This window comes from Platalea leucorodia (genome assembly GCF_965183815.1).
Source record: "Platalea leucorodia genome assembly, chromosome: 19".
NCBI classification, from domain to species: Eukaryota; Metazoa; Chordata; class Aves; order Pelecaniformes; family Threskiornithidae; genus Platalea; species Platalea leucorodia.
Genome location: NC_138841.1, coordinates 1,485,011 through 1,498,434, shown reverse-complemented (window position 1 = coordinate 1,498,434; position 13,424 = coordinate 1,485,011).

Genomic DNA, 13,424 nt, shown 5'->3' with positions numbered 1-13,424 from the left:
AAGCTCCTGGAAGCTTATCGTCCCGCATGACTCCATGGTGCGGGGCTTTGCTAAGCACCTCGCCGCCCGCTTTGGTGCCTGAATGTCTTTTGTCAGCTTGGCCCTTTGTTCGGTCCGGGTCGCCGTAGCCTGACTCCCCACGCCAGCTCCCACCGCCTTGGCGTTTGTGGACAGGACGTGTCAGGACGCAGCTTGGGCACGTCCGGGCAGTTTCAGCTGCGGACTATCAGGAACCTTTAGATATTCCCCTCCGCTTCTGAGCAGATTTGTATGTGGACTGAGAGCTGGATGCTTTTCCCCACAGCGTGTGAACATGGCAGCTTTTGTAGCCCAAGCCCAGGGCTTCAGCGAGGGACCACGTAGTTCCTAGAAGCCGTCTTTCACAGAACAACCTCCCTCTGATCCACTTTCCTTACGGCACGCCGTGTTTCCTCATGGAAAACAACCTATCTGACCCACTGCGAATGTCACATCTGCTCAGAAGTATTTTAGGAAGCAAACATTGCTGTACTCAAGGGAGCCACAAGCAGAAAGCATTGCTTTTTCTTCAGACTCCTTAGGACTTTAGACCTAGTTTTCCAACGGTGCTGAGCACCCGCTGGCTCCAGCTGCCTTCAGTGCAGTCTGGGGTTTTCTCCTTGGCCTTACTAGCTTCTTGCTGAACCCATGTTGACCAGCGTCTTGTGTAAGAAGACATTTGTTCAAAGCTCAGAATTATCAGCTAGAGACGCAGCCTCAGCCTACAGTTCCTCATCAAGCTGCCTCGTTGGGGAAGGTGTGTAGATGACCTCACGCTGATTTCAGAGATGGTTTCCTGTTCTTTGCATTTGGTTATTGTTTTTTTCCACATCCCCTTTGCAGGATGCCACTGCCTCCGCCTACCTCTGTTCCTGTCGAACAAAGCTTGAGAGGGTAGAAAGGGGAGAACGGGAAAGGCCCAGCGCCGTGCTCACCGAGGCAGCAGCCCCAGAGCAGTGTGGGGATGGAGGTGTTTGCACAGTCAGGTCCAGAGAAAGTTGTCAGCTGCAAAGCCTGGAACAGGCTTGTTAGTTTATGAGATAAAGAGAGTCCAGAGCCCCGTCTCTGTCTCAGAAACGGAGCGAGGAGCAGCAGGACTCCGGGAGTAAGGCACTGCAGTGAGACGTGCCCCTGGACAGCCCCTTGTCCTGCTCCACCCCCTCGGCAGCCCTTGGCGATGACACCTTCCCCCCGTCCTCGCCTCCAGCGCCAGGGGAACAGCACGGGTGAGGCACAGATGTGCACAGAGGCCAATCGCCCCTCGGTAATTCTCCCTTATCGCAGCACCCCGGGGTGGGTCTGCCTACCCGGGCTCTGCTCTTTTCCCCTCTAGAAAGTCCCCAAATAAATACCGGCTCCAGTCAGAACATGATTTCCCTCCCCACAACTGGGAACAGGTAAACCCACCGCTCACGCTGGTGACAAACCCACCGACAACACAGGACACCGGAGCCAAATCCTCAGCACCACAAAGACACACGTCAACAACCCCATCAGCTGAGGAGTTACGGTCTAACGTGGGGCAGACAGACAACCAGGACAGCAGGAAAGGGAGGCCTGAGAGATGCTGTGTCTTGTTCCAAGCCACAGAGCAGAGGCAAAGTACAGGGCCCTCCCGCGAGCTGCGCTGCCCGGGTGCTGCGGCCTGGGGGGGCGAGGGGCCAGCGCTCCCCCCCCCGCCAGCGCTTCCCGGGCAAACCTCCCTCCTGGGGTCTATCTCACACCTTTCCTTCTAAGGGAGGCTGGAGGGTTATATGTAGGGATTTCACACTTCGCTGACATGCAGCCATGCTACGAAAAAGGGATTTTTCTTTTCTCAGAAATGAGAAGTTTAAAAAAAAAAACAAAACCAAACCTCTGGCTGAAACCACAAGACAGGATTTTTTAGGTGGTGAGAATGTGACTCGTCTGCAAACTCCAGCTCAGCCAGGGAGCAACGCTGTGACGAGCTGCCAAAGCCGCACATTGCCGAAATCGGCGTTTATTGCTTCTAAAGCATTACTGCAGGGTAACGTGTTGCAGCGCCATAGCAACCCCAATCCCTGGCAAAAAATAAGGGCAAGAGCACCAAAAGCACTGTTGCTGTGGCAGCTGGTAAGTGAATTTACTGACCCTGTTCAGAGCCGCCTGACATCTCAGCACTGAGTGGGGATCTCTGCTGGGCTTGAAGGCGTTTTTTGAAAGCCTGTGAAGAGCAGCTGAGTTACCCACACTTTGGAGGAGAAGAGCAGGAGAGAGTTACAGATTAAAGCAATTCCTATTACAGCATCAGAGACCTGAGCTGCCACCACAGTGTCCTTTGCTTGAGGGTTTTAGAGGACATACAGTGTCAAACAGAAAATGGGATCTTTCTGGGAAGTTCTGTGTTTTCCCACAAGAGCGAAGAGATGAAGCCAGTCCCATACAGACTTCAAAGCCCTAGTGTAGCAGGTGCTGCTTAGCAAAAGAGAAGACAAGTAGCTCTAGGACTTCCAGATTTTGGCCTACTCCAGCACGGTTACACCAGTCAGTCTCGTTTATGGCAAGCTGACCTGGTTAAGGCTAACTCCAGAATCTCATTACCATCACAGGCTATGGGTCTGGCCAGATGGACCCGGCTTCGCCTCCTCTCCCTCCCCACCAGCCCTCTTCTTGGTCCCCAGCTCAACTCCACAGCACAGATTATGTCACGCATAATCTATAGTTGCCATACTGACAAAGCTCTGCCCAATCCATCCCTCCCCCCATGGCCTCTATATGCCCAGACTGCAAATCCACGGGGGGACTTTTGTCTTCAGCCAGCGAGAGCTGCAGCGTGCGGATGGTCCAGGCTCCAGCGTGGGAGAGAAGGGACACTGGGAGAAGGTCCTTGGGGTTCTTCTCAGGCTACACCCACAAATATGAAAGAACCCAGAGCTTCCCAGAGCCCAGCGAACCTCCCAACCGCTGCAAACATCAATTAGTGCACAAAGGCGGCCCAGATAAAGCGGGGCAACACCCTACAAGATCTGGGTGGTGCCCTTTCCCAAGAGGCAGGCTGATCCCTGCTTGGAGAGATACCTCCTGGGTAGCAGCTGGACTCTGCAGGACTGCTCTAGGCTGTTCCCAAGGCTTCCTCGCCCTCCCTGGCAAAGCCGGCTAATTGGGTTTTGGTGGGGTGCTGCACCTGGGCAGGGGGAGGCAGGCGCGGGGTCTACCACACACATCCACCCTCCAGTGCTTTGCAAACCTCCCCGCTATCCGCAGTTTCACATGCGACCAGCTGCTCTCCCCAGCCAGAACACAGCTCCTTTGTAGCTGACACCAAAGGCCAGTTGGGCATCAAAGACAGACTGAGTACCAGCATTCACACGTTTGCTTGCTGGCTTGCAGGCTCCAGCAGAGGAAGCAGATGTGGTTTTCTTCACTCTGTCTGTTGCAGAAGTCCCACAGAAACTTTTGTTATTCAAGAAAGTCAGGGAGGCCAGAGCCAAACAGATATCTGGCTTCAGAGCTGGAACTCGCCCTGCGCTGCCAGGGTGTGTGCAACCAGGGAGGGAGTTGGTTAGTTAGTTAAGTAGGGGTCATTTACTCCAAAATCTGGGTTTAGGCATGGCTTTGGATTGCACACAGAGTTCATCTGGGTTTGGGTCCCAAATTTCAGGTTAGAGCCACATCTATTACTCACAGAAGCAGCACATAACCTCTCTCTTCATATTTCTGCAATTCAGCAACAACCAAGGCTTTAGCAGAGTCTCTGGGGGCATTTTTCCACTTGTATTTAGAGGAATTAAGAGAGTCATGATTTTATCTGTGTACATTTGAGGAGACAAGGTGGGGGCTGGATTCCTGAGCCATTTTCAGGTCAGACCTTGGTGCCCGTCCAAGGCCTTGATCTATTGCTCAATTTCTGCTCAGGACTTTGGTCTCGCTTTACAAAAACCCAGGAGCCTCATGTAGAAGCTAGGTTTGGAAGGAAACAGGCACATTTAAACCTGCTTAAGCTAAACATAACATCAATATCCTGGAAATAGTCTCTAGGAGGCTGCCCTGAGGTACACCAGGGACGTGATGGCCAAAGACCTGGCCCCAAGGACTCTGCTAGAGCGAAGACAGCAGCACAGATGGTCCCGAGAGACCAGCCACCCTGGCCAGGCTGCTTCAGTCCATCCCTGCTGACCAGCATTCCCCAGAGCTCCTTAGAGTGATCGCCCTCCACACGCTCATCACCAGCTCACACTATAATTAATGCTTTTGGGAGCCCAGTTATACCCCAGCCCTGCTCCACCCCACCCACCAGTAATGGCAGGGACGGTCCCACTCCCACCCCAGACAGCTATGTCCCTGTCTCCCACAGGGAGGTCAGTGAAGCCGTCTGGGATCTCTCAGCCCCTCTGGAATTTGAGCAGGCACCAAAAACACAAACACGGTGGCTAAGACATGCCAAGAACAACGACTGGAGATCCAGCGCATGGACACTGCTCCCCATGAGGTGACGGAGGAAAAGGCTGTGCAAAGGAGACGCTGAAGATCTGCGATAGCCACAGTGCATGGGAGGATGGAGAGTGGGGTGAGCTGGGTCACAAGGGGAATAGCTACTCGGTTGTAGAAGAAACAACGTGCAGCTCTCTTGCTGGCATAATTCCCCCGTTGGGCGCAGCAGCCCCAAGGAAGACCTGCCGTCAGAGCAGGACGCTCAGGACAGCCTTTGCAGCAGGGCTTTGCAGCCACATTCCTTAGAAAACAAAAGGAGGTTGGGAAAAACAATAGCAACAATAACCCACTTTCCCCTTCCTGTGCGGAGCCTTGGCTGCGGCCACGCCGAGTGAATTACACACGGGGCGCTGCCAGGAAACCTTCCTCCCAGCTGGGAAAGCGCGACCCAATCTGCCAGCAGCCGAGGCATCGGCACAGGCTGGGGAAGGGGACAGAGGTGCCAGGCAGGGATCAGAGCCCCTCTGTTAGAGCAGGATGCATCCTGCTGCTTCCCGTCACAGCCAGCACCATCCTGCTGCTTCCCATCACAGCCAGCACCATCCTGCCTGGGCAGCGTGGGCCCCTCAACTCCGCAACTCACCCCCACCTGCACGGGGTGTCCCAAGGTCTGCAAGACTGAAGTGTCTTTAATATAGCTATCCCCCAAAGTTAGCCCACAAAGTAGGGTGCTACTTTTTCCTTTTCTTCCGTCCCAGAAGGAAAACTGAGTCATGGGAAAGCAGAATGGCATGCCTGGGGCAGGCCAGCGGTTTGTGATGGAGCCAGGAATTGAACTGGGATGTCCCCCAAAACTCAGATTCCTAACCACCAGGTCATCCATCTTTTGTTCGCAGCGTCCCCAGCAGCTCCGGTACCCGATGAGCCCAATGGGCTGTGTCAGAGCCACGCAGAGGCACAGCAGCTCTGCGGTGAAGGTCTTCTGCCTACGGTTCTAGCTGTCTGCTCACCCTGACCAACTCAGCTCTGGATGCAAAATCTTGTTGGGTAACCCAAGATTTGAAAGTTAACATTCATGGTTTAAGAGCTGCCCAAAACAGTGTCTGAGATCACCAGCATTTAGGAAATCTGGATCTCAGCATTGGAGATGTTATGGCAGTGTAAAACAAGAAGTTATAGCTCCATGCTCCTGCGACCTCCAGTACGGGACTCTGTGGACATCTATCAAGGTTTTCCACCCTGATGCAGCCTGTTAGAAGCTCCCAGAGTCCAAAAGCCAACTACATCCCTTCTACCCATCTCAAGGCATGAAGTCAGGTTGAAACCCCTTACTATCCAGCTCTGCTGTGTGTGCTTAGGATCGCGTTCCTCCCCGCTGGCCTGAAAAGCAGCTCAACAAACAGATGGGGTTGATCCTGCTGCTGGCACCCGCCTGCTCTGTATTTGCAAAAGCAACTTGCTTTTTCTCAGTATGTGCCTCAGTTTCCTGATGCGCATGGAGGCTCACTTCCCATTATAAAAGCACCTGGGGACTTACGAACCTGAAAAGGTGCATCTCTAATGAGTGGAAGGAGCTGGGAATGTAGCTGTGAGGCAACCCCCTGCTAGAAAGAGGATGAATGCTGCCGTGAAGGTCTGCCCACGGAAAACACTGCGCAAGAGGGGAAGGGAGGGGAAAATCGCCTTCCAGTTTCCCTGTAGCAACCAGCCATATGAAAACACAAGACCCAGGACTGTTTTCTTATGGTCCCTGCAGAGGGGCCGTTCTCAACCCGGAACACGGACACTTGGTATGGAAATGGCCCGGTGGAGCAGGAAGACATTCCCATGTGACCCATTAGTCCCCACTGACGGGGCTCCAGGGATCTCCGCTCCCTCCTGTGCCTGCAGCTCTCACCACGATAACCATTTCAGATTTGCCTCATATACATGCCCTTGAAATCTGCGGAGGCTGGAAGAGTAAACAGACCTTAAAAGGGTCTCAAATTCCTGCCTTCCACTCCTTCATTCTCAAGAGTACTCCTGAGTGAAGCAGCTTTTGCAGGGACCAGGCAACTGAAGGCCCTCTTGACCGTACAAAGCAGCTAATAATAACTCATGCGCCTTCACCCTGCCTGCTCCAGAGCCTAGGAGGGCCCTTGCTTGGCAACTGTACACATTTGTCTGCCATAAATGGCTGTTTTCCCTCTTTCTAGCAAGGCCACATTGTGCTCAAACTGTTCCACCATTACAAATTCCAGCTCAAAGTTGCCAACCCTTGAGATCTCATCACAAGTCTTCTCAGGTTTGAAGCTTTTCTTTCCTTCCTGCAAAGGGTGAGCTTTTAATTAAAAAAAGGTTATTGCTAAGAAGAAAACGGAAAACATTAACTGGCTCTGCAAATCCATGTTAAGGTCTGAAACAAAGGAGTCAGCCAAAAGAAGCAGAGAAAAAGAATAAAGAATAAGATCGAATTTCGGTTTTGGATGTTGATGTGTGTTTTGGGGTGGGGAGAGGGTGGAAGACCCACTGTGATTTTAAACATCTTAGCAGCTACCAAAATCCTTACATGCAGTGACTTTCCTGGAGCTCCCTTGGACGGACACCAGCACAGCAGAACGCCAGGCCTGGCGAGCCGGAGGGAGCGGGGTGCTGTAGCACCGCAGGCTGATACTCAGCCTTTCCTCGCCCCCCGCCGCATCCCAGCACTGGTTCACAGAGCTCTCCCAGCTTTACTGTCAGAAAGGGAAGGCCTGAGCTCTGCGCAGACTGGAACATAGGCGTTAGGGAACGTCCCAGATGTACACCTACGTGCTGCTGGCAAGCTAGAGGAGGATCTGGTCCAGCCAAAGAGCACAGGTGCCCTGTGGGCAGCTCTGCTGACTCCAAGACAAGATCCTTTGTGCTGATGATGCCCCCTCCTCCAAGCACAGACAGCACAGGGCACGAAGGGCCCTTCCTGGCTAGCGGGGGTGGGCAATGACGCGATTTTGTCCAACCTACCACTTCCCACAGCCTCTGGATCTTAAGACTGCCCTTCCTAGTGCTCAGGTGACTCTCTGCCTTCTGTATCAGGATTGGTGCTGATGCTCAGTTATCGTAGCCAGAAACTGGCTCTTATTTCTCTGGATGAGGACGGAATGACTCCAGATTTAGAGCTGAGATGCAGATTAGGATCTGGCTTGCTTCAGGCATTTTGCTGCTTGAGCAGAGGTCAATCTTCAGGCAGGGAAGAGACAAGATGGCTTTTAGGAACCCAGCAAAAGGGTAGAAGAAAGCAGAGAGCTGCCTTTTGTCTCAAGAGAACAGGATCTAAAGGATGAACCTCATTTGCAGGAGACCTGACGTATCCTTCCACTACAAACAAAACACTTCAAGGAATTTTTTTCATGTCAGCACCATTTTGTTGAGAAGATTTCTCAGAACCAGGCTGGAATTTCTCATCAAAAAGCAAGAGAGGAAGATACCAAGCAAGCGAGCCTCTGCCCAGAGCAACCCACGCTCCCTCTGTGGAGTGACGGCTCTGGAAGTCAAGCCCTTCTTCTGGCAGGTCACATCTGAATCTGGGTCACTCACATCCAGAGTCTCCGTTTCAGTCTGCTTCAGAACAGAAACAAGATATGAAACTCCTCTTTTTTTGCGAGAAGGAAGAAAAAAAGAGCACTTCTCCAGCCAGCTGTGTCTCAGCAGGAGCAGAACAATAATGTCCACTTCAAAGATGTCACTTAAGACACACCTAAGATGAGTGCTTTAGAGACATGTGAGCAGGTAAATCATTTGAAGGGCCACCTTGGGCCCTATAAGTGCCCCTGGGTATGCTAAAAATTGGCCACAATTACTCTGTGGGGTGCTTACCTTACATAATTGCCTTAATTATATGGGGCTGCCTAATTACACTTTATGCAGCTTTAACTATGCAAAGAAAGGCATCACACACGGGACAGAAGAGATTCTGACCACGTCTTGACCAACATGAGAAAAACAGAAGTATTCCTGATGGACCCACTTCGAGTCTCGCTCTGTGACCCCGCTGAACAGGTTTCCACCGCCGCTCTGATAAGATGAGAGACCTGGGGTGTGACCCTCGCTTATGGCAACACGCTCCTGAGCCAGGGAGCGCTGGGAAGCCCCGGGGTCAGGCTGGGCTGGGGGGGTACAGGGACTTTCCAGCTGAGCAGCGTATCCCACAGTGGCAGCGCTGTAATTGTCCTTAATTCTGGAGTGTTTATGCAAGGGTAGAAAGCTGTTCTCAGATTAACTATCTCCTCCTCACAGCTCTGTAACCTTGGTAGCCTGATTTTTTTTTTTAAACTACGCCACGTAGGCGCAGAACAGAGCCGTCTTATCTCACAACCACCCACATGAAAGGAGGAACTTCGCAGCGTGCAGCCATGCCAGAGCTGCAGGGAAGGCAGAGAAAGCAAAGCCTTGCCAGGCAGGTAGGACGTGTGCGCTGCGGAAAGGTGCCTGCTATGGATTTTGCGTCTAGCTTGGGGTTTTCCCAGAAGCTGGACCAGTCAGGTGGGGATTTGACTTAAGCCTACCTTAAAGACTTGTTGTAAACTGTCCAAATTTCCAAATATGTGCGCATATATATAACCTACTCTGAACAACACGCCGCTTTGAGCGTGCTCTCATCCAGGGCTGTTTTGTCCCCCCTTTTCCAGGCACTTGAAAGCCCCCAGAGTGAAGCTGGAGGAACGGAGCAGTTCTGCTTTGCTCCCCAGTTCTCTTTCTCCACAAACACGGCGTTTTTGAACCCCTGAAAGTGCCCCAGTTCAGGTGCTGCCTTGGGACGTGAAACTGCTAAGTTTTGTGGAAGGCAAATGACCGTTTCCATTTCAAAACACACAGCGATACAGCTGCATCAGAGAAGCTGGAATGGGGGAGTGCTGTCGGGGAAGAAAATCTAAATATAACTCTGGAAAAGCATTCCACTCAAATTAATTATCAGCAGTGACATTTTTAAAAGAGAAAGGAAAATATTGTGCTGAGCTGAGAAAAAGAGGGAGGTCTGCCAGTCCTGGAGTGTGTTTATCCTGGGTATTGTTTAAGCTCTTAGTGCTAAATTACTAACAGAGCCCAGCTGCTCCTGAATCTCAGCCCTCCTCTCTGCTCAGGCCAATAGACTTTGCTTTAGTCTGCACCCAAAAAAGGACTGCGTTTCCCTTCCCGGCCGTGCCTGACGTGGCCTGCTCTGCAGACGTCAGCAGGATCAGCTCCGCAGCGGGAAGCTGGCAAGAGCTTCTTAAAAACATGTGACGTAGGAGACAGGCACGCAGCACAGTTAAACCCTCCGCACCGAGGGCAGAGCCAAGCGGGGACGTGGAGCAGAGCCACGCTTCCAAAGAAGGAAAGCCCGCATGCTGCTTCCCCTGGGAACAAAGCAGGGTAACAGTCCCCGGAGCCTACTGCGTCGCTGCCCGGAGTGCCAGGGCTTGCGGTATTGCGGTGGGCACCGGCAGATTTTAAAGTTTTTATAGAGATTGGCGTGACAACAAAGGGCTCCCGGTGAGAAGCATGTTTAGGGTGCCTGGGTGCTTGAAAGGGTGACCACATCCCGCCTGTAACTTAGGGAGGAGAGGAAGAGAGGCACAGAGAGCATCTCGGGTGTGCGCAGAGAGGTGCCTGTGTCCCAGCCAGGGACGGGACAAGGGTGTGTTCCCTTCCCTGCGGGTGAAATAAAGGGTCAGCAAATTGAAGGGAAGCCCCTTCACACGCCCCCTCACCGTGTCTGATCAATGAGGAGAAATGACTGCTGTTTCAAGAGATGATTATACAGATGCTTCTACTTCCACTCCCTCTTCCAGCTCCCAAACAACCCCGGCAGCCTTTCAAGGCTCCCTTTGCCCTAGATCAGCCCCAGGAGAGTCCCCATACTGAAAGGTATGAATACAAGATTAAGCTCAGGACAATGCCCTTACTCCAGCTTCCCCACTCCCACGCCCCACTGAACAGGCTGGCCAGCATGCGGGCGCTGAGCAGAAATGTATTCACACGCTAGAAACCCAGTGCTTCCCTCCCTGCAGCGTGTCCCTGAGTGAAGTAAGTAATTGGTAGTCTCTTTGATGGATTTCACTTTTACTGCTTTCAAGTTAGCCACAATCCTCAGCCTACCCGGGTTTTCTCTCATGTCTGCAATATTCAGAATTATTTGCTGAATCTGCTCTGAGTGACACCAGCCAGCACAGACTGGGGCTTGTGAAATTCAGTCTGTCTTTAGATACGACCAGGCAGACAGCAGGCTGCACTCGGTGTTTCAGTTCCTGGACTGAAGTACAACTCCTACATTGCAAGCAAAAGTCGAGAGCACACCAAGCTGGAAGCAACCTACCCTGACGAGGCACCCAGCCTCCTGTCCCCAGGACACACCGGCTCGCCCACGGCCTGCTGACAGCACTACAAACCTCACCAGGTCTCTGCTTCTCAGCACCCCACTCCAAACAGCAGAGCACCTGCACAAAGCAAGCAGCTTCGCACAGCACAGCTCGCAGATCAGCACATCCCCTTGCAATTGAAGCTCAGGCTCCGAGCGGTTGAGATAATCAGGGTGAGAGCCTACACCATCGGAGGGAAGAAGTTACTAATGCAGATGTGTGGTCTTGACTGGCCAGTACTGGGGACAGGAGCCTCCTGTAGCCATTAGCTTAACAGAAGTAGGTGCTTTTTCAAGGGTGCTGGCGTAGGCCTGTGTGTTCAGTACACCAGCAGCTCGGACCCCACGTGGAGGAGGATCATCTCCCCCCCCAAGCCAGCTCCAGACTAACTTTACACAAGCAGCAACTTGCCAGCCAGCACAGAGGTACCCGTGCTGCCGGTTCGGACCCAGGCTTAAGACCACAACGTGCATTCCCTTGATGTGTACCCCCTCCACGTGTGTACGCCCTCCATGTGTGTACACCCCCGATGTGTGTACGCCCTCCATGCGTACACTCTCCATGTATGTACACCCTCCATGTGTGTACACCCTCCACGTGTGTACGCTCTCGATGATGTGTGTACCCCCTCCATGTGTACACCCCCGATGTGTGTACCCCCTCCATGTGTACACCCTCGATGTACGTACACCCTCCATGTGTGTACACCCTCCATGTGTAACCCTCGATGTACCTACACCCTCCATGTGTGTACACCCTCAGCGTTCCTACCCTGGATGTGCCTGCCCTGGATTTCGCGTCAGGCCAGCTGGCAGCCAGGATCAGTTTGCAGTGCGCGGATCCGATTGCAGGCCCGGCGGGGCCGCACGCCCGGGGGCGGCGGGGGCCGGGGCCGTGGCGGGGCCGGTGGCGGGGCCGGGGCCGTGGCGGGGCCGGTGGCGCCCCGCCGTGGCTCCGCAGGGGAATTACCGCGCCGGGGCCAGCCCGGTGCCTGTGCCACCGAGGCCCCCTGGTCCCCCGAGGCCCCCAGGTCCCCCGAGGCCCCCCGGCCCCCGCGCCTTGGAGAAGCTCACTGACAGCTCAGAAGCGCTCTGCCCCGGTTGCTTCTGCTCGGCCTTGGCGCCGAGGGAGCAGAGGAGTCACCGTCTCCCTCTTTGCGGCCCCTTAAACTCTTTACACCCTTGAAAGCGATTATCTGCCAACCCTCACCCCCGATCTTGAGACACGCTTCAAAAGTTGTCAATGCCCTGGCTTCATTCCTGAGACTCCTTGGTTTTCATGAAGGTTTTTAGGCAAGACTTCCCCCCTCTGTTGGCACTCATGGCTGGTGAGGGAATGGGATATAGTGGCAAAGGATCTTGTTCTCTGTGCTGCCCCAGAGGTGGAAACCTTGAACGGGGAAAAGGACGGAGGGGCTCCGCGAGATAAAACCCCATCCTAGCAGGATTTTGAAACAAAAGTGTTCGTTCAAAACAAGGGCAGGACACGATGAAGTATGGGGACAAAGCCAATGTCTCTACCCAGAATTACAGACAAGTTTCACGCCGTTCAGGAAAGCTGAACGGGGGGAACAGGCTGACTTCTGAGCTGTTTTAAGCATTTGAGGTTAATGGGCACCTAGAGCTGCTGCCGAAGTAATGAATGTTTTATTTAAAGGCTATTTGGTCGCTAGAACTTCTAGGGCCCAAACCTATTGAATTATTTTAAAAGCCTTTATCATGCTAATGTAGCAAGAACGTTCACGGCGGCGAGCGAGAGGAGTGCGTACCCTTTTGGGGTGCGTGATGGTCCACATACGTTTTTAGGCCCATATATTTTTCTCGTTCGATTCCAGCGTGGCAGCTGGAGCGCGGGGTCAGCTCCTCCCGCCCGCCTGGGTTGTCTCAGCAACCCGCGCTTCAATGCCCTCTTGTTATGTCCTGTAAATGTTTAATGGGAAGCTTATCTCTCTTACCTATACAGATGGCTCAGGTTATTGAGCTTGGGAACGAGGATTAATTGGAAATGGGCAGATGTCGGCTAACCAGAAAAAGAGCTTAGTAAGTAATTAGATGAGCTGGGATGCTGTTGTGGGGGCAGAGCCTCCTCTGAAGGGTTCAGAGGAAAAAGGACAAGCCCAAAAGGAAGTTCCGGTAGCCCTGCTGTCTGGGAACGACGAGGCCTCATGAACAGTGGATGCAACTGGAAGACGATGGCCGTACGTCAGTGCCCGGCTGGGTGACGGCTGCAGCCCTCAGTGATGGATTAGCACCCAGTACTCTCAGCTAGTCTCAGCTCGCAATCCAGGGCGTCTGGCTCTTCCCTCGCAGATAATGGGGATTGTTGGGGTGAGATGGATGGGGAAAACCGGTCCTGTTACATGGAGCAGCCTGATTGAACCCGCCACTTTGAATCCCGACTGTAAGAAGTTCAAGATCTGCATGCTTGGTGCTGATATTTTTCTAAATAATAGATTATTATAGTTTAGGTTCTAATATGCATTATCAATCTTAAGTGGATTTTTGAAGATTATACGCTTTAATAAATCCAATTTTTAAAAGATCAGACTATAAAAAATTTGCATGTGACATAAGGTGCATAAAAATAGAGAATGGAAAGAAAAATCCAGAGCAGCTGAAACAAAGCATTCTTCATTCTCAGCTAAAATAACACCCATGT